At 33.2% G+C, this 20,722-nt stretch overlaps 2 protein-coding genes across 3 annotated transcripts in view; one reads left to right on the forward strand and one right to left on the reverse strand.

The window, feature by feature from the left end:
• Window positions 1-20,722, reverse strand: part of LOC105207571 — a 180,818-nt gene that overhangs the window by 145,955 nt on the left and 14,141 nt on the right. The window lies entirely within an intron of this gene.
• Window positions 7,868-20,722, forward strand: part of LOC105205719 (transcription factor SPT20 homolog) — a 56,665-nt gene continuing 43,810 nt past the window's right edge. Inside the window, exon 1 of the mRNA XM_026132309.2 lies at window positions 7,868-7,927. The gene's annotated coding sequence lies outside the window, so the exon portion shown is untranslated. The remainder of the gene's footprint in view (window positions 7,928-20,722) is intronic.

Here is a 20,722-nt window from a genome sequence, read left to right on the forward strand (position 1 = left end):
TTAGACAAAATTCTTATTTTTGTTATATGTATGGCGAATTGCTAAAGTACATTCAGTTATTTCTTTTTCCTTCAAAGATCAAAAATATGAATACAACAACCGATTAAATGTGTTGGGGTCTAATTAATGTGATTATTATGGAACTTTTAAGAGGTAACCGCGAAGATTAAAAATCCAATTCTTATTTGTATTTATTTCAGACTAATTGATTGCAGTCACTGATGATACCTTGTATGTAATAAAAGATTGTATCAGTTAAGATAATATATTATTAAGTTAATCTATAGAAAAATGGTAGAATTGGGTATTAGAGGATAACTGACAAGGTCCAGATTGTACAATAAAAAGTATTTTGTTTTTAATATTTAAAATTAAAGTTTATTAAAACTTTTGTGTAAAATTTTTAATTATGTTTGATTATGTTTGATTTTTGATTACATTGATTAAATATTTTATTAAATTAGCATTCAACATTTTTTGTGTTAAAATAACAAAATTTATAGGTGAATAAATAATAACACAAAAATTATATAGTTTGAAATTATATAGTTCTGAAAATTAATTGAAAGACAAATGAATAATTTGTGTCAACATATTGTAAATGTTAATTTTGAAAAAATATGCTTTCAAAATTTATTTTCAAATTGTATCAAATTAATCTTTTACATTATATTTGTGTTATTTTCTAATATATTCTTGTGATAAATTAATACAAAAATTTGAGTGTTTGAAACGTATGATTTACGTTAAATTTAACATTTATGTTAAATTTTCCAACTGTGTATCTGTACTTGTGATACTACGTCAAGGAAGTTTAATGTTCGCGCATACTATTATGCCCGATAGGACGTTATACATTACAAGGATATTTTACAGTCGCGATATGTAATACATGTAATAATATACGTAATTCAATATTCTCTCAGATATTTATTCACGCGTATTACCCACTGATTCTGACAGAATAAAATCCGCAAAATGAGACGCGATAATGACGCCAAATTGCCACCGAATCGTTTTGTAATATACAGTATACCGAGCATTACGAATTCATATCGCGACGAGTTATCGTCGTTGTTTGGAGCCGAAGAATTTTAAATAAAGAAAAGAAGAGAATTATACTTTGACGTGACGGATAAGTTTCACTCGGATAAAATTGCGCGATCGTCGTAAAGTATTAATTAATGACGATGTATAACGTATATGAGCGTTCGCGTCAGATTGCTGGTTGGCCGTTGAAATATTCGATCTTGCGATAAGGAAACTTTATCATTATTAATGCGTCCGTCGTCACGTGTTACATTAATTGATTTCATTAATTATTATACATTAATTATACATCTAATACATATTTTGTACACGTCAAATCACTAGATGTACATAATTAAATTATCAGACGTAATGTGATACAAAGAAGAATGATACGAAAAGGCTTATTTTTGCTGTGCTCGAGAAAAGTAAAATAAATACTATTTTTTATAATTTGTCAGACGCGAAATATGACGGAACTAATCAAACTTACATGACAAGAGCACAGAAAACTTAGTTTAAATCGGGAAAATACGTGGCATTACAGTTATTCGCGAGACAGGTCGCTGACAGGTTACATATATCTTTGGTACATAGTGTGATACATCATATTTTGACATTAAAAATGTAAAATATTTTATAAAAATGCTGCAAGATACCTGAGTCGTCAAATAAAGTCCAGCACTAAATACAGTCCACCTTTGAATTTATTACTTAAAAACGCGCTTTACATTTGTTAGTATATATGATCAAAAAATATGTTATAGGAAGTATATAAAGAGAGATTAGACATTTAATTCCGACAGTAACGCATCTGTTTAGTGCAACAAAAATTTGTGACGAAATGAGTGTATGAACCGTTTTTATAAAGATTTGCATCAAAGTTTATCAAGTATATTTTCAATATTACAAATTTTTAAGAAGTTAAAATTGCATCCAAATGGTTAGAAATTTTCAAAAGTTAAAAAATTAATTATAACTAAATTAAAAATAATTGAGTTGTTTAATAATAGAGTAAACCCTAACGGATTTTGTTTCTGTTATAAATAATTATTTTAAAACTGATTTAAAAGATAATGTTTCTTTTGTTATATTTCCAGTTTATTTTTTATTAAAATAATGAAATGAAGCATCAGAGTTAAAGAAAATTGTTTTATTTATTTACAAATATTTTATATAAAAAATACATTTTATTTTTGTGAGTGATTGAAGTAGAAAGATTATATTTTTGCTTAGTTTATTTCAATATTTTCAGAAATAAAGTTTTTAAAAAAATTAATTGAACCTTAGTATCCTCAGGAACCTCAGTTATTTAATAATGAAAACATCAATCACGCAACAGAATGTTTTCATGTTGTTACACAAATATGTTCAAGACGACTTTGTCAATGGACCATCGTGACTCTCCTTATGTATATTTTTTCGTTGTATAATTTTTTTGTTGTCTATCTTATTTTCCTCAAGCACAACAAAAACAGGCGCTTTTTCGTAACATTTTTTCTTTATCAAGCGCTTCGTCTATGGATTTTTTGGCAAACTGAATGGCTTGTTTATCGAAAAACTGTTTATAATATTATTCTTAGACTCGTTTATGTAGCTTAAGTATAAACTTATTTTCTACCGTTTTCTAGTTTCAAGAATATAATAAGCTTATATTCTGAATAAATGAAGATTGTGCATTAATTATAGCATAATGCAATTAATTTTATATTCTTGCATTAGCAACTCTTCATTTAACAATGTGATTAATGATAATATTTCACGATTTAAATTTGTAACGTCCAGTTGCATTCGACACACGTTTTAATGCGTCTCTTAAGAGATCGTAATAAATAGAAAAACGGGAATCGCAGTAAACGTGTTATCCGTTAATGAAATTCCGTAATTCATTCTGTGCACGAGATTTGTATTAAAATTCGTCAATTATATAAATACGTTACGCAAAGAACAGATGGTTTCATGAGCCATCCTCTGTAATAAATCATTTATATTCTTGCGATTTAACGGCATTGTAATATCTAATAATAACGGCAATAACATCACGCGATTTAAATTTGCAACATTCGGTCGCATTTGACAATTTAACGAGCCCAATTTCCGAAATTAATAATTTCAATTAGTTACATATTATAGTTGTATGTTTACAGCATTAATCCGAGAATAGTCAACTGAAGTGTCTGTCACATTTTATCGTCAAAAAAGTGAAAGCTCATGTCACAACAAATTTTATTCACCCAAATCCCGGTTATTTTTACTTTTACTGATTCAAAATCCATATCTTTCAATCGATTATTCCAATTTGTACAATAGAAATAAATTGTTACTTGTACACAGAAAAAAATTATTAAATCAACAATTATATTTCCATATATAAACAGAGTATGAAATTTTCTGGAAAGAATTTGAAATTTTTATTAAACATCTTCAATTCTTAGAAATACTGCCATAATTAACTGCTTAATGTATTTCTTCTTTGTTTAATATTATCTTGGTTTTCTCCTTATTTTTTTTCAGAAGATATTAATTAAATCTAAGGCGAATATATAAGGCAAGGTTTTTATTTATCGACTGATTAATCGCATTATACGCAAATGCAATTTTGTTTTAAAAAAGCTGCATTTACACATAATGCGACTGATCAATCGATGAATTAAAAAATTCACCTATAATGTCCGTAAATATTAATAAATTACAGAACAATCATTAATATAGACAATAAGTAATTAATAACAATAAATTTTTATTTGCGGCGTAAAAATTATCCCAAGTGGAAAGGGTAATTACTTCTTTGTTAAAGCGTAAAGGCCGTATATAAAAAAAAATTTAGCAGCAAGGAAATCAATAATTTGAATTTGCTATCGCCTACGTTACGCCTTAAATTTTTACCTGTGATTGATTCGCTTACTGCCCAAGTTTTACCGCTTACATTCTTTTTTGTGTGTGCTGTGACCTTATGAATTCCGACCGCGTCAACCGCACAACGCAATTCGCTGCAACGTGAATATACGCGAAGGCGAAGTAGTCCGCGAAGCACCGTCCGGCGGTGCTGTTCGGCTTTCGCAGTTTATTATCTAACGGTTAGCGGAACTTTTCGAATAATTTGCGTCTATTAATATCGAGAGACACCGAACGCCCAGTATCGGACGAGCGTTATTATACCGAATAAGTTATCGCAGTTGCAATGCAGCGTGCGTTAATATCGCACTCGGAAATTCGGAGTATCGGACGCGCGTCATAGCAGATTTAAACCGCGTGAAGTTGACGCCGCAACAGCTGCTGCCGCCACCGCCGCCGTCGCCGCCGTTCAGTCGCCGCCGTATCTTGCTTCGTAAATAAAGAGTGTCTCGCCACGTTCCTTCTTATACGCGTAAGTTTAAAAGCGAGTCATGCGTGTGGGTATTATTAATACCGCGAAGTGTTCAATAATAGTCGAAACGTGGGTACAATCAAGCAGCGGGAGCGTTAAATAGACGGCGAATATCGACGTATTCCGGAACAATACAACGGCAAGTATTTCTCGACGCTATTGTAGTCCGCTTACGTATCTGCTTCGTGGATTTTGCGTAGGAATTGTTGAATCAATATCGGGAAGGCATCGAATTACAAAGTTGCATGTAAAATCATAATTAGTCGCAACCTTGCTTTTGTCTTACCTGTACCTTTTAATTTGTAACATAGTACGCTTGCCCAACGCGTGAACGTTAACCTTATCCTTTATGCGCGCGGTCACTGGACTGCATCATCGCGTCGCCTAAAGCATTTCACACGTACCTAATCGAGGTGTTCTCTGCGATTTTTGTTTCTGTTTCCGATATGCGTCGTAAATGAATCACGTGCGTAGATTTAAAAAAAAATACATAGTTTGCGAAGTACGATGTTTTTTGTCGCACTTTATAGGTTATATCGTGTTCGACAAATTTAAACTTTATTTAAACTACGAATTGGAACAGGTGATTCTTATCGATTTTTTTTGTTGCTGAAAATGAATTCGCAGGTGAAATTGTTCTATCGTCGTCAAATTTTTTTTCAAGCTATTTTTTTATCTCAAAGGTACCAAAAAAAATTTCATTTTCGGCACTTTTAAGTTCAATTTTCTCAAAAATGTGACCTGATAGAGCAATATCGTTTTCGGATTTGTTTTCAGCGATTAAAAAGTCAAGAATTACTTAACTGATCCGGTTCGTAATATTATTAATATTAGTATTATTAATATTAAGCTGAGCAATTATGGATACATAGAAGAAGTAATTAAAAAACAATTTTTTGTGTATACTTTAACACAATTACTTTTATTCCGATTGATCTGTATAAGTTTGCCACATTGCAATTTACTTGAGCAAGCCACGCAGAAAAAGATTAGTATAAAATCAACAATTCATCGCTGCATATATAAGAATATAAAATCTTCTTGAAAGAATTTATAATCTTAAACAAACATAATTTGTTTACGTGAAGAACATTTTTTCTCTTCACGTAAGCAAATTATATTTGTTTAAGATTATAATTTCTTCGAAAAAGATTTTATATCTTTGCTTATATATGAAAACAATGGACTTGTGATTTGATACTCATTTTTCATACTCGTTTTTTTCTGTTCAGATTCATTCAAATCGAATGCTTTTTCACGTGTTCTCAAGTTTCTTGCTCAAGCTAAAATAACTGCGATTTTATAATCTACACGTTCGATAGATTTAATAAACGTAGACCTGCTCATTCATGTTTGACAAGTTTACTTGACTGGTTTCATGAGGGAATCTTTACGAATCAAAAATGATATATGCTTATTAATATCAGAAATGCTAAATCGAACAGTGCTAAATCGGACAGGCGTTATTCTATCAAATTGATAAATGACAGTTTCAATGCAGAATGCATTAATATCACGATCGGAAATTCGAGACGTCGGATTGTCAAATGCGCTCATTGCAAATTCAAATCGCATGCAGTTGTATGAAGACGTCATTAAAGACGTCTTGTTCCGTTCCTCTCTTTCCTCGTGTTAAAACGAATCGCACATTAACGTAGATACGCCGATATAAATATCGCGTGGTCAACGGCGACGAGTTATGTAAAGAGAATCGAAACGTAGTCTGATAGAATATCAGACGGTGTTAAATTGCGAATATTGGAGTATCTCAGAACGATCCAGCGACAAATAATATTTTCCACTATTATCGTAACTGCGGATTTTACTCCGCAGCAGCCAGTGATAGCGCATGAATTAAAATTGAAAGAATATTGAATTACGTTTATTATACGTGCATTATACTTACACATCGCGACTGTTATAAAATCCTTATAACTTATCGAGTGTCGTATCAGACACAATAGTATATTAATCTTCATCTTAACGCAGTCACAAGTACACATATATTTACATCTGGATCTTATCATTTGTTTTCTCGTTCACACATCAAAGAAAAAAAATTTATTGAACGAAAAAAAATTCATTAATGAAAAAAACATTTTCTTTAATCCTAAATTTTGATGCAAACATTCAAGTAAAAATATTTACCTTTAAATAAATAGATATATTACCTTAAGTATACAATTTTGTATTTTTCAAGGTATTTTTACATTTTTTACATTTAAATAATAATTTTACAAATAAACCAATAGTATTATTAAACTTAAGCAAATTGTTTTCTAAGATTAAAAAATCTTATTATCTCAAATATAAACTTAACAACAGTAAATATTTTTCTATAACTTAAAGAAAAAAAACATACTTGATTAAAAATTATTTCTTCATATTATTTATATAAATATTTTTATTAAGAAACTTTAAGTTTTATTTACCCGACTATAAGTAAATAATTATTCACCACATAGAGTAAACAATCCGTTTACGTTAAGTAAATTTTTTGGTCTTAAGATATTTTTTTCTCTTAGTGCACGTATCTCTACATTTTCTTACGCGTGTTGAATGAATCGTGCGCGTCATTTTTTAATATTAGAAATATCGGACACATATCGGAAATGTATTGAGTGTCGCGTTACTCTTTTACATTCGTCTCACAACTTTTACTTGTCGAAGATCGAAGACAAATCGCGCGTACAAATGTGTCGAGAGTGGCAAATGAAGTGTCAGACATGCATTAATCGGGTATTTAACGCAGTTCTAGTGCATTGATATTGTGAGGAAAAAGAAATTCCAAGCGTCGAATGCGCTCGTCGCATATTCAAACCGTACAAAAGCTGCCGGCGTTCAATCATCGCGTCGCTACGCGAAAATGACTCGTCTCGTTCCTTTTTTCATAAGAGCGAATCACATGTGTGTGTATGTGTGTATTAATTTCGGAAGCGTTAAAATAGATATTCAGCAATCTGGCAGCTTTTACTTGTCGAAGACAAACCACATACAGTATATGTCGAATGCGAACTGTAATCATGTCTAATCGTAATTAGCCGTATATTGAGAGAAAAAATTACTCAATTTTAATACATATTTGTTTAAATAGTTGCAATGAAATATTTATTTATGATACATAAATATTTACTCGATAAAAAAATTATAGTTAAATTTAATTATTTTAGTTTTCATACATACTAAAAAGATATTTACTTACGTTTACTAAATATTGCAACTATTCAAACAAATGTTTATTAAAATTTAGTATTTTTTTCTTTCAGTGTAATGTTTCTTATTTACGTGTGAGATGTCGAAATGCATCGCAAATGTTGCTTCAAATTTCTTCAATTTTTACTTGTGAAAGGCAAATCGTTTTACGATTATCGAGTTACATCAATCGCGCGCGATTATAATTGATTGACTTTTCGTTTATGCGTAGTATAAATTATCGTTATACCTCAGATGTAACACAATGTTTACTTTTCCAGAGTTTTCTCAAGTCGTCGAGGAGCACCATCGAAAAATCTTCGCAACATGTTAATTAAGGTAAGTACTACGTTTTAATTAAGTTTCTTAATAATTATATTTGTACGAAGATTTGTGCGTAATTTAAACGGAAATGCTGTTTTGCAATGAAAATACTATCCGTATATTTTACATACATAGAATTTTATGCATTTAAAAATAATTAATACATTGAATTCTAATTCAGTGGTTAACCACAAAACTTTAAATTCAAATATTAAACCGAACGCGTGAATAATGTAATAAATAAAAAGTACCATTTTTCAGTCGACAATATGTCGTGCATACTGAAAGTTATCTGACGCATTGTTCTTTTATGTTCGTCTTGCATAACAGTAACACAGTAAATAAAAAAATGCGATTTTTCGATTGAAGCGTTTCTTGATGCTTAATAATATTTTCATATCTATTAAATATTTTTCAGCTCTATAAATAATTTTACGGTTTTATAAACTACGTGTCGATATGGTTGTCGAACTTAAAACGCAATCGTAATTCTACTCTAGCTGGAATAATGTTTTTCACAATAAATTCTTTACAGTTTTTTAAGATGCTTGTAGCATCGTTATTACATTTGACGAGCAATTAAGTTGAGATTTTATTTCTAGCATCAGTTTACGATTGCGTTTTAAGTCCGATAATCACATCGGCAAGCAATTTATACAACTGAAAAACATATTTAATAATTGATATGAAAATATTTGTAAGCACAAGAGATTGACTTCGACCAAAAAATAGAATTTCTTATTTCTTGCATTATTTAAAGTCGAAGTAAAATTCTACATAACATTTATCTAAAAGAAATTGTAACCTAGAGACAAATACAATTTCTTTCTATTGTTATATAATGCAAAATTGTATTCAACTTCTATAAAAAAGAAATGCAGATATTGATTCGAGCTTGCATTGAGTGCCTTTATTTTTATCATTACTTTATTATTGATGTGTTTTATTTATTTCTATTTTTGTTATTCATTTTGTCCTTTCAATTGAATTTTTATTATTCCGGCTAATGCATACGCATTTTTTAACGAAATTCCTCAGACAGAAATGCCGACGCGCGTCTTCCTTCGAACGCTGCTTTTCACGAGCGTTTCTCTTATCAGAGGGAAACGCTACACGACACAATAAGACGGAAATCTGCTGGAAGGAAGACGCCGTGGACGGAAAGCAAGAGGGAGAGTTTATCTCGGAAATAAAAGTACGAATAAATAAAACGGGGAACGAATGCACGAATGTTCGTACATTAGCCTTCGCGAGAATGCATCCAAGGATACATACCCTTGGATGCGTCCTTCGATCAAGCGTATGTAGAAAGATTCTTGGATCGAGACATCGAGCGTAGAGAGGCAGAAGTGCATCGATATATACTAATATTGATATTCTTTCTCGAGTGATGATACTTTGCTTGCTACTGTTTGATACTTTTATTGCCACCGTTAAAAGTCCCATTTTTTAAGCAAAAGTTCTTGTAATTCAATTACATATATATCTTATATATACTTAACTTTTAATTATTAATTTAAATTATATTTATTACGAATGTTAGACTGTTGGAAAAACTGTAATATTGATCGATTTTTAAATCTGATGCAAGCAAAGAGATTTATTATAAAGTTTAATTTGCTATTAGTAAATAAACGTAAAAAGATTTTTGAAGCTAGGAATAATAAATGTGAAATTTCATTATGTAACATTCTTTATATTATACGAAATTTTAATTACACATTATACATTTATACATTTATACGTTTTTCACACACATATAGCGTCCTTTATATTATGTAAAAACATTTTACACATTTTATACAGTTTTTCCCTGTTTTTGTTTTGAATATTTATTATACTGAAAGAAGTAATTAAACATACAAGGATATACAACGTTAAAAATCTGATTACAATTTGTATTATAATTTGTTATAAATGACAATATCTGCAAATATCTCACCATGGCGGAAGGACTGAAAATAATTAAAGAATCGATATTTGAAATGTTGATTAAGCTTCGATCACATTTAGAACGTAATACTAATATACATACACACACATACATATATATGTATGTACGTACGTATATACACATGGTAGATATATTTATGGATTATACATATATAACGGTAATTCTTGCATATTTTATTTTTGGTACATAAATACACAATCGATATCAAACAAGTAATGCATCTGCATCCTTGCTCGCGAATTGCATACTTAGCCAAGCATTCTCGATTCGTTGGCAGAGCTTCTCGATACGTGCAAAGACCGACAGTAACAAAGTTGCTATTTTATTTAAAGACGAAAAGATGAAATATTTAAAAATTTGGTTGGAAACAAAGCGATACCGTCTATTTCCAATTTATGAACTTACGTGAAAGGCATTGGCTGGCCGTTTTGAAAAATTTAAGAGGTTTTATGTTGTTACAAATGCATGCACTCTTGCATCGTCGCATAATAAATCTTATAGAGTACTAAACTATATGCATATATAAACGTTATTTTAAAAAAATCTTTTTGGAAAATGTGTAATGAAGTGAATAATTTTTCGTAATTTTTTATTTTTAAATGCTAATTATTATCAACAGGAGCTTTTTTTACTTACTCACCAATGTACAAATTCAATTGTCAACATTACTAATTAATTATTACCGTGCATTTTTCCCAAACGAGATCGAAATGCATCAGAAACCGGGAAAGTTCGTTTCGATTTATCCTTGACATCATTTCTCATTTTTTGCGATTTTCACTTTTTGCCACGATATCTTGCTTATCCCCGAGACGGGCTGTGTGTTTCAGGAATAACGTAGAAAATGGAGATAGAACTAGTTTTGCGTCGGGACAAATTAAATTTCAGTGAGCCGACGCGTTCATACCGACGTGCGAGCGCGAGCGAGTAAACTCGATCGCGCGCGAACGAGCGACGAGACACGAAATACGCACGCACGTACTCATGCATGCACGCGCGTATATGCGTATCCACATCATCCCGGATGCACCAGCGTGCATTATACGCGACGTGTTAGGGGATTTCGTAATTCTCGCGAGGAGAGAAAAAGAGAGAGAGAGAGAGAGAGAGAGAGAGAGAGAGAGAGAAAAGGAAGACGCGCGTGGTGAATCCGAGGAGAGACTCTGAGGGACGAAGGCACGAAGGATTTTGCGTTGTTCTAAAAATCTCTGAGCATTCGTGAGGCTGCAACCCAGAGCTACGTTGGGATGCATACGTGATGCGAGTATCGTGTTGTCCCGTATTGACAAGTCTAGAGTCGTGTGATCTGATGGAAACGTGATATATATATCAAACTTCGAAATTTGACGTTTCATCAATTAAGTATCGAAAATATAATTAGATGATAATATCGTATTTGACAAACTGTATCAAGATACGTTGATGGAAATTTTTTATTTTAATATAAATTTACGAATATTATTGTAAATTACAATATTAAATCACAATAGCATTCATAGATCTTAATTGTAATAGTATCTTGTAATAAAAATTTGATGACTATCTTCCAAGGCAGGGAAAAATCAAGTATAAAATTAATCGAAAAAGTTTCTTATTTAATTTTAAACGAATTGTGATAGGTTTCTAGATCATTTAATTATAAACATTCCAAAAAAACTTTATATACGTTGTAACTATTCATTACGGTATTTATAACATGAGGCGTCTTAACATACGTATGTTTTCGAATATATTTGAGAGCTATGTAACACAGGAGAAAGTGTTACTGGCATCTGCAAACTATTCTGCACAATGGGCAATAAAGACTCACAATGATCTTCTCTCAACGCAAATAAATCGTGAAGTAGACGTAAACTGCAGTTTACACCGAGAATAAAAGAGCTAACAGCTTCCAATCAAAATCCTACCGGCAGAAAATCCACATGAAATCAACGAAAGAATTGTGTAGCTTGTTCGATTCGCACAACTTCTAATCAACGCGAGAACAATAATCGATTCTATCAAAATTATAATTTTAATCAAACGTGTTCAATCAATTTTATCAAAACTTGATAAAAATCTACGAATTTAGCTCTGGATTTCTATAATTTTTCTTTTACTGTAATCACTAAAGCCTCACGTCGACATTTAGTATTATTCAGGAATCCACATTTTGGTATCGTCGATAAATAACGGTAGTTGCGAGCAGGGATAGCAGAACAACAATGATATACGGCAGTTAAACATACAATTGTCTGTAAATAAATACTGTTATCGATTAACCCGAACCGTTCTGACAGAGTTTAGCATACTCGCGCGGTACCATCGATCATCGAAAATTCACGATGGAATTAGACAAGACTCGATATTTATTTATGCGTTGCCATCGACGATGACATAGTCGGATTCCATCATAATGTATTCAACAAGGTTTTGACATTGCTCGAAAAACGTACCTGTTGATTAGATAAAAATATCCCACCATTTAATCCTGCACGAATATTTAATTTTTAACTCGCAAAGAAAAACAGGAATAAGCTAGATATGCGAGCCGCGCATTAATTAACAAAAATATAAATTCCCTCTGCGTTCGGTGAGTTATTAAATTTTACTGTAAATTTAAAGTATTTCGCTTCTCGGAAAATAAACGCGAGCAAAAGCGACGGTTTTTTTTCTGCGAGATAATAATAACAAAAAAGCAATAGAGCCGGAGAGGAGGGGAAATTGTATCACAAAATTGCAAACTTTTTATGCAATATATATTAATTGTCGCGATATTTTAAATATTTGGATAGTTTTTGATCGTGCAATTGATAACAGCTTTATCTGCGGAATATTTTATTCGAAAAATTATTCAATTACGATTTTATTCCCCGTAAAAGGAATTTCATGGAACTCTTGGTTGAAACGCGCAAAATTCAGAAAATACATATAAATGGTTTAAAATATAATCTTTTATTTTCAGTTATATAATGTTTCTGTTTAAAAAATTATGTGTATTTTTATTGTAAGAGAAAATCGTACAACAAATAAAAAAAGGTAAATGCGGTAAATGAGATAGCAATGAAAAAATTTATTAAGATAAAGCAGGTAAAAGAGTTATAAGAACTGTGAGTAATTAAATAAAAAATATGTTTGAGAGAAATTTTCTTGTAGCTTTCGCGCATGAGGCACAAAGTATTTAAATAATGTAATAAAAAAATCTAGTGATCAGCTTCGCATGGGGGTTGTGTTACCTTTACGGCGTTCGTCGAGCGCGTCGCGACGCGCACGTAAAGCGCATCGTTTGCATAAGTCGGCATCGCTTTTCCGCTCAACACAGTTTCACGCAACAGCGAGCAATGCGTCGCGGCGCGGCGCTGCGCAGCGCGGCGCGGCGCCGCCTCGCGCGGAAAAAGAGGAGCGCATTCCCACGTGAAATTGCATCGTGCGCGCCGTGTGTACGCGGCCGGGTTTATTAGCGTCGCATTATTTATTGTCCGCGTCGCGACGCCCTAGTTGCGATAATCGAGCCGACGCGGCGCTTGCGAGCCCCACCGCGCGCTTTACCGCGCGTTCGAAATTTCCTGGAAAAATTTCGGGATTATCACGCGTTAAGGTAATTACATCGCGGAATGTCGCGCCGGTGTAACGGATGTCCTTCCGGGTAAAGAAATATTGGCGGTCGTATACCAATAAAAATAGCCGCGCGAGACTTGAATCGTTATAGAATAAATTTAATATCAAATATCGAAGAGATTTTCGAATTATAGAAACGAAAATTACGGACACGTTATTTCACGTGTGTTAAACAGCTGCATTTTTTTTTTAAACTTAATCACGCGACTTTTCTTTGATAATGTTCTCGTAAATTGTGTTAGAGTATATTGATTCATTCGAGATAATACTGAATAATTGAACTTAACGAAACAGATAATATTGGAAGCCAACCCGCGCGTGGACTATACGATCGCCACTCAAATGTCCCTCGACCGTTCCATTCTGTCTTTCTATCTCTCTCTTTCCCGCTAAGAACTCTCAAGGGATCCTTTGGGTATTCACCTCACTCACGCATTGCAGAGTCATCTCTCCAAGTATCGAGAGTATCCGAGTGATAACTACCTTGGGGCCGGAATAATGAACAAAACAAATTGGTTACATTGGATTCGATTGTCAGTGTTTAAATGCTTATAAATATGCCTCACGATGCAAATTTTTCTTTTTCCTTTCAATAACCAAGTTTTACAGCACCGAAACCAATTTGCTTGCCGATCTGTATTAAGAAATGTTTTTCTTTCTTTTTTTTTTTTTAATCTGTTTCAACACATTGGAGAAAGATGGCATGAGACCAAATATGTACGTAACTTCAGACAAAGATCTGTGAATTACTACTGTAGACACAAGCAGCTTTAGCATAAGATACAACATGGCAGTTGGGTCTGCTTGGTAGATATAGATACTGTACTTGCGGTTAACCCATCACTCGTCGTGAGGGATCCCCCAAGGTACCCTGATGTTTTATGACTGATCCAGCACTTATGATTCAGTACGGGCCTTAATTACATATCTGTCAAAGTACAACAGAATAGCGTGACTACAGTACAGGGTGTTCACTGTTCACGGTAAATCATAATGATCTGCGAGGAAATGATTTCTTGCGAGGAAACAGATGTAGAATACATTTTTTTTTATTGTTCACACAGTTTGCAAAAAAAACCGTTTTAAATATGAAAACAGTGTTTTTTTTTTATCAAACGTCCTACACTTTCTACCAAACGTTTTGATCGGCTTTTATAAATGTTTTGTTTTGTTTTGATAAAAGTAGAGTTGGTCCGTTTTCTGTCAAACATTTTTTTGCAGAAAACTGCCTGTAAAATTTCACATCTTTTTGCTATTGAACTCTTTTCAACAAATTTTTAGAATCAATCAACAGAGTCTATATAGTTCTAGCTTTCCTATTGATATGCCATATTCACATCGAGAAGAAATTTTTATTGTTATTATTATTATTAGTATTACTATTATTTACAAAGTTAATTGTATCGCGGTAATGGAACAGGTGCTCTTTTTTTGAAACTCAATACGGAAGGGAGATCTAGAATATCGAAAACCACTGTTAACTCAATTTGGCAAAAAAATGTGACTGATGTCTGTTTCAAAGCAAACAATTCGATTGTTTATACAAATCACGTGGACAACACAATCCGAATACAGCACAATGGATACCAACTGCATCCAGCACTGAAAAACAAGCGACTTTTGTTGCCGACGGCGCTATTGATGTTTGGTATATCGCACACATTGCACGCATTAAACCACCTCCCCCTTCCCCCACGCCTTCTTACAGAAATATCTCAAATAATCCAAGATAAGGAGTTTTGTAACGTATGATTGTTCTTCTTCAAATAATTATATTCTAATATATGTATGGTATATTATCAGAAGAAAATATTGAAAAAATATAGATTTGCGCGTTTTTTGGAAATATTTTTTTTAGTATAAAAAAAACATTTTGGTTAAAATATGTTGATAGTAAACAATTACAGAACATTTTTCGGTGCAACAATAAAGTATGATCTATTTATCTGGAAAAGTAGCTTTGCATAATATATGTTAAATTAACACTTCCACGCATAAGTATAATTAATTAGAAATTATATTTGGTTTAACAGTAGCGTAGTATCGTGGATGATTAATTCTGTGGAATTTGTTCTCGCACCGTGAGCACAGGTATGGCAATTAAATAAAGTGCGAGTGGTAAAATGCAGAAATATATATATCGGTAGGTAGTAAAACCGCCGCTCGTCGCGGACGGCACGTACTTCTCGGTTTTCATCATTTACGTTATCGCGACGTTCCTTTATGGCTCCATGAACAAGCGCGCGCCGCGCCATGATGGAGTATCGGATTTGTATCTTACGTCGAGTAATCGCCGCGCGTATATAACCGCGTAATGCGCCAGCCACGATGCCGCATTTTGTATCGTATCGACGCGCGTGTATGTTTTGCGACATAAATATTTCAGTTGTCGGTTCCCCTTTAAGTCCACTTATTAGGGTTATCGGAAAATAATATCTTTTTCGCTCTAATGACGACTGTTGTTTATCAAGCACACATCCTCCAAAAATATGAAATGTTAGACGAATGAACTTTTCAATCGTTAATAATTTATTTACAATCTTTTTGTTCTATATCGTCTTGGTAAATTTATTCTAAAACTATAGACACATTAGAGATTAAATTAGTCAAGATACTGTTTATTTGAATATCAAAAAAGCAGTAGTTTTTAAATTATGAATGTAACATTTTGACAAGTCGAATTGGGAGTAAATATAAACCTAAGTAAAGTTTCCATTTTTAATTATATTCTAGTACATTTTTTAAAATTCTATTTCTGACAAGACTTTTCATATGCACGTGCTTGAATTATCGAGATATTCGAAATCTTCACGTTAAAAAAGAAATATAAAATGAAAAAAGAAAAATAAAACTCAATATTAACTAAAGGAAAAGAGATATATTGAGTCCCGAGACACACTTAAACAGTTTGTTCTTAAAGTTTTATTCTAGAACTTTTATTGATTTTATTTTCAAGAAATGCAGTTATATCGTACGTAAGAAAAAAGAAATTAAGACATTTCTATCGCGATTTACGATGTTAAAATCTGCTGAAATCTGCTGAAATCTGCCCCGATATACAAACGTACTATCCGTCCCACTATTTAACGCCCAACTCATAATCCCTGACCGATAATTCCTCCAAATTTCCGACAAAATTACGACTTCCTTCGGTAACAAACTCAGTCCTTCGTTCCCATAGGGGGTGCCTTCATTAACTTCTTCGGGGTAATCCATAGATTACGGACGCGCCTTATCCAGGTGAAACGTATGGACTGTTCGCGTGCAGCAGCGCCTGAAGGGTGGAGGGTTGAAGTTGTCCGGGGGGATGGGTGGGTGGGACGTCTCGGTATCGGAGGGTGGATCTATAGATCCGCCGCGTGGCGGCTGTCCCCCATGAATCACGGTGGCTATCTGCTGGAATACCAGCTGTATTTACAACAGCACGCCAACGGCGGCCGCCCGGCCGCCTATATCTTTCTAATCAACTGTTTGTCTAATGTCTATGTAAATACGGTATGTTAATTATCCCGATGCGATGCTAACGTGCCGCGCGGCTATTAATCTCGTCCTGTACGCGTTTCTTCCTCGCCGTTGTTGCACTTCCTGTCAGCGTGGACGCCAATTTCATGGTCGGAGCAATATCATGGTCGAAACCAAATCCGATAGTTGCGTGAAAATGGAATTTTATTACCCTTCGTTGAAAGAACAGCATAGTGAACGGGATTGCATTATCACGTAGTATTTTTCCGTCTCTCGCGTAAAAGCATTTTTGAAAATTTTGACAATTATTGATGTCGATTATATATTACAACCTGTGAATTTTTTATGTATGATATATCGATGCTGTTTATTGATGATTAATTCAGCAATTACATATAAATTTTAGTTATGAAATCTCATTGAATATTTTAAACATTTTTAAAAGCATAAATATTACACGGCTGCTTCTTTATTCATTAAATTCAGATTGATTTTTGGACATTCGGCAATAATTTTATTATTATACGTCATTAAATCGCAAATTTAATCAAAATAATATATTCATATGCGATTCATTTGTTTCTTTATTTATTACTTAGTTATTTATCGAGAAGCATTTAATAATGTACCGTCGATGATGCCGATAAGTATTCTAACTCCACGGTATTCTGTCATATGATTACCATTTAGGCATGCATCAATATCAAATTGTGGTACAAGCAATGTATATTTCGATATACATACTCGATTCTACCGAATGCGACGGAATTTAACAATTGAATCGCATTAGAATCAACGACATAAATTGATCCCGCTAGTAATTACGATTTTGTAATTATATTATGATTGCGTTTTGATCATACCGTGATTGTGTTTTGGATATATTATGATAGTGTTATATCATAACAGTTATACGAACATACTTAAATTACATTACAAAATCGAAAATGTATCGTGATTACGTCCTGATATTTGCAAGAAATGATATATGTAGTGAATGTTCCCCCGTTATACGAACATACTCATAAGTAAATTATAATAAAGTTGGGGCAATCTAACTCATAAATTTATTTTGATTTTTCACAAATTCCAGCATGTTTGTTTATAAATTAAACGTACTGTATTAATTTTCAATTTGATCAGTATAATAATTGGTTGGTAAATGTATATTATATCACACAACATCTAATAAATATCTAATAAATATTTAACTAATGAAATATTTAGTAATTTGTTGGACGGTGAAGATGGCAAGTCTTGGTTAGTGGCATTCCTCAGTAGCGGGAAAAACCTCGCACCGCGCAACACCGAAAATGAGTAATTTCCAGGATTAATTACTGCCCAAAGTTTGAACGTGAGTCTCTTTACTGCATATTAGAGAAGGGGGTTAACGAAAGGGATGGGGAAGGGGGGCGAAAGGGGTGAAAGGTGGCACGAGCTGGTACGGTCTGAGTGCTTCTTTTTCGAGGGAATGCGGTATTAGCGCTGTTTCGCCAAGGTACCCTTCAATTTAACTCACCTCCGTTTAAAGCACAGAGGAAGGACGGCGAATAGGTTTCGCGCGGACGGTTGTAGCAAGGCGGAAGTATGCCGACCGATGCAAAATGGGAGAGAAAAAAATTATTACAATACGTAAACAAGCTTGTTGTTCCGATACTGTTGCATTATGCGTCTCGTTATTGTTAAATTAAGAGGAAATGGAGGAGAAAATGTTGCACGAAGAAATTGTTTTCATCAAATGGCACGTTGCCACGTTTAATCTTGATTGAATCGTTTTTTCTCTCGCGAAATTTTTTATTCCCTTTTAAGAGTTTAATAATATTGATTTAAAAAAATACGATTGTAGGCTCACAAAATTATAGGCATGCGTTTTTTAATAAAATAATAAAAAGTACAATTATGTAGAAAAATTATTTTCACTTGTTTCGCGCGGCGTTATGTTTTAAGAAATTCTAAGGATCTGTAGGGATCAAAAGAGATCTGAGAAATCTGAGAAGATCTAAGGAATTGTTGAAATACAGAGAATCTCAAAGACGTAAAAATCAACTTCAGAAATCTCTGATCTCTCTTTCTTTTTCTCTCTTTGCGGATAATGATCTCTAAAAATCTAACAATCTATAAAGATCTAAAGTAACTCTAAGGGTCTTTTCACACCGACCGACTACTTTAAGCTTAGGTGTCTATTAAGCATTGAAGTGCCTAACACTTCAATCTCAGTGAGCTTGCGGCCTATAAAAGCTTATTAAGGCGGGACCGTAGTCAGTTTAGTTAGAACTAAAGCACTCCATGGTGACCGCGCTTACTTTCTCATCTGCGATGCCTTTGGTGACTTTTTTTTTATTAGACTCTTTCAAAAGAATTATTTTGAATTATAAGTGATTGAAAAAAAGCTTTCGGTAAATTTCTGTCTTGTTTAAAAATTGTTTTAAATCTTTCACTATTACAATACAGTACACATTCTCTGATCGGTTTAAAATCAAATTTTTCTTGATTATTTTTTTGGCAGAGCAGACTTTTTCATAACTTTTTAATATTGGATAATGAGAATTTTTATAATTAAGTTTTAAAATAGAATTCTACTAATCTATCTATTGCACCGTGTTGCCTTCAAACCACAAAATGAGAATACGTGCTTGGAGAGCGTGCTTTATAAACGATATCTGACATTTTAGACATTCTTCCTGTAATACGCAAAAATACGAACATATTATTTTCCGCAGAAAACATACATCCATATTTTGTTGTTTTGGATAAAAATTTGCAGATATTCGCAATGCCTCCCATTCTCGACGAATCGCATTGAGAGGGAATTAAAGTGAGGTCTATTTAATATTAACCGAGGAAAAAGAGGATTTCATTACTACATTATTCGCATTTCTCAAGTTTAATTAGTAGAAACCCTTTATGTTCTCTCGCTCTTATAATTTAAAAACTTATATTGCTTGCGTATTAATCTTTCGAGGTCAAATCAAACGTCTTAGCTTTGTAATTTTTATTTGCTGGTGAAAGGAAAAATACAGTAGATATTTGTAAAGAATTTAAACCAAATGTGTGTCCAATTTTGTTAAATATCACATATTAAAATAACACATGTGATTACTGAAAATTTTCATAATTTTTTTCGATATATTGCTCGCGATTAATTTTGACACAGTAATAATAGATATATAGAGCTATAAATAAAATTAAGAATTGACTTTTCTTGCCACATATCATGCGATACGTGCGATTAGATATTAGGAGATGCATGCACTAAATAATGCACACGATTATGTATTATATCTGACAGAGTTAGAGTGTTTTTTAAATGTTAAAAACAACGTGCTGTTGAATAAATTCTATGTACGAAGCAGTACAGAATTAAGTACAGAAAAAAGGACGAAATTTGCAGGACCTCAGGGATGATTTTTGTACGTTTGTAACGAGAAGGCCAATGGGCGATAATTTCGCCGTGCTGAGATATTATTTTTCGCGTCGCGACGTCGACGTCGTCGGCGCAAAACGGTGGTGTCGCGCGTGCGAGCTCTCGTGGGGAGCGCGAGGCGCGTAAGCAGTTTTTCGAAATACATTCGTACTCACCGGCGACGGTAAAACGCTGAGCGAAGATACGTCCGCGCTTTATTATTCGCGCTCCGGAACTAAATTCGCGAAACGAGGATTTACTACGTCATTTCGTCGCGCGCGAGAACGCCGTATAAAAAGTTAGGCGCCGAAATACGCACCGGCGAAATTCTACGCGCGCACGATACGTCGAGCGTCACGATCCTCATCCTTCTCCATGTAGATTGCGAAAAGCG

Source organism: Solenopsis invicta, chromosome 14 (assembly GCF_016802725.1).
Source record: "Solenopsis invicta isolate M01_SB chromosome 14, UNIL_Sinv_3.0, whole genome shotgun sequence".
Lineage (NCBI taxonomy): Eukaryota > Metazoa > Arthropoda > Insecta > Hymenoptera > Formicidae > Solenopsis > Solenopsis invicta.